The 2,193-nt window shown below is 32.6% G+C and overlaps 1 long non-coding RNA gene across 1 annotated transcript; it reads left to right on the top strand.

The window, feature by feature from the left end:
• The first annotated feature begins 1,168 nt into the window (after nt 1-1,168).
• Nucleotides 1,169-1,783, top strand: LOC134254467 (uncharacterized). Its single transcript, XR_009989325.1, has 3 exons — nt 1,169-1,382; nt 1,495-1,546; nt 1,719-1,783. It is a non-coding gene; the product is annotated as an uncharacterized LOC134254467 (long non-coding RNA).
• Nucleotides 1,784-2,193: the final 410 nt, after the last annotated feature.

Here is a 2,193-nt window from a genome sequence, read left to right on the forward strand (position 1 = left end):
ATAGTAAATTATAGTTTAAAAGAGGCAATTACAATATTCGTTTAATTTAATTGTTGTTTTTCTTTATTTACCTAAATATCGCTAAAAATAATGTTCATCAATAAAGTTACTTCCCCTTTTTGTGACGTCATAAGAGACACTTAACAGATCTTCCTATGATATTTAAGGTACTAGTATCGATCTTTTTATTTGTAACCCCTCAATGAATAAAATTTAATGAGATTGACACAGAATCTTTAACACAGAATCTTTAAATTATATTGTCACCGTGCATATCAACAACTAATGATGGGAAATGGTGAAAAAAAATTAAACAGACCACAGAATGTCAGTCATATTGTTCCAGAGGCTGATATTGATGAATAATACTGAATTTTCAAAAAAAGATTTATACATGACCTTTAAGCATATCATTAACATGCAATTCATCAACATATTGCAATTAAAAAAGGAAACATATTTTGCAGTAAAACACATTTTCATAAAAATTAAAATCTAAGGCAACGAGTTTTACATAATTGTTTTTCTTTTATTACACATAAATCATTTCTGCCTTTTAATGAGTTTTCAAACGCTCATTCTCGTCAATTACACATTCACTGGCTGCCAATTTTGTTAAATAAATCTAAACTTATTAGGTACAATCCTGATAAACTATGAATCTGGCTTAAAGCAACATATGTCATACCCTTTTCAAACCCGTGAGAACCTACATCAAGAACAGCACAATCTAAAGACATTCCTTGTACCTTATGAACAGTACAACCCCATGCTAATACCAATGGAAACTGTTCGAACTATTTGCCTTCCACTATTAGTAAACTCAAGCTGAACAGGTTCTATTGGAATAGGATTATGCATTGACATGTTATGAACACAGTTTAATCTCCCCACTCTATAATCATCAAAAAGTACATATATATTTTAGATGGTACAGATTGTTCGTTATTTGACATTTCATAGTCTATATAAGTAACTGTTCCCATTGCACCATTTACTAGCCGTCTTCCCGTCTGAATGTTTCTAATTAACATAACTCGAGCATTGACAACAATCTGCAAAATATTACACAAGCCTCCAGCATCTCTATCATCTTTTCGAATTAAATGAGCTTCAACAGAATTTCATGCATTTTGGTCAGCTTGTGAAAAGTAATGTAAAGCATTTTCGCGCCACAATCTCATTGTCTTCAGAGAACCAATGAACTGGCACGGAATGGAACCAAACAGAAATGCGCAAAAACCCCGAAGGGTATAGATACAAGCCAATTCCGCCAGTCAGCATCAGTTGTTGTTCAAAAGCCTTTGCATCCATAACACTGCTTTAAACAGAGTTACCATGTTTGAAAGTTTGAGGTCGTTGGGTCTCCCTGAGAATTACCGGTAAGTATTTTGATGCATATTTTTGAATAGGTAATAATTAAAGCAATAATTTATTATTTTCAGTGAGTATTTACATGATGTATTTTAATTATATTTTTTTATGTCTTTACAGATTCTGGAGTCAAGTCAGAGTTGCAGAAATCACAGACATGCCGCCAAAGTCGGTAAGTTTTGATTCGGGAGAAGAGATCGAAATCATTTCTTGGATTTTTTTTCTCTTGTACTCATTTTTTCACTTATCAAGAGTCTCTGTTTCCATTTATGCAGTGTATTTACCTTGGTATTGTTTAGACTTTCTATCCTTCTAAGCCTTTTCTTTCTCTTTCCTTCTTACAGCCTCTGTTATCGTTTATTCAAGACAAAGTTTCCTTTGTCTCTGACACCCTGTCTTCTCACTTGTAGTTTTCATATTTATATTTTTTATTCTAAAAAGACAATGAACAAAGAAAATGTCTTAAAATTTTTGAATATGGCATTGTTAATCAAATTGTTTTTAACTTTTTCTTACAGAGAGGGAGCTAGATGATCTAGCTTCAAGTCAGAAAGCACAGTATATGTGGCTGAACCTGTATGTAGAGCGCCTCTCAAACAGGTACACTGGTCTAGAACTGCATAAATATTTTTAAAAAAAATATTAGAAGATTAAGAACACCACATTTTATTGAATTAAAACTTCATTAATTATATATTACCCTAACTTCTTTTCTTCTAGGATTGAGATTCACAGCAAAAAACAGTCACTCTGACAGACGCCAGAAAATTTTCCAGAATGCCCTCAGGGATGCTTTGTTGCAAGAAAATTTCTGCTGCA

The sequence above is a fragment of the Saccostrea cucullata genome, unplaced genomic scaffold, assembly GCF_032062105.1.
Source record: "Saccostrea cucullata isolate Sc308-1 unplaced genomic scaffold, CSIRO_AGI_Scuc_v1 ctg7605, whole genome shotgun sequence".
NCBI lineage: Eukaryota > Metazoa > Mollusca > Bivalvia > Ostreida > Ostreidae > Saccostrea > Saccostrea cuccullata.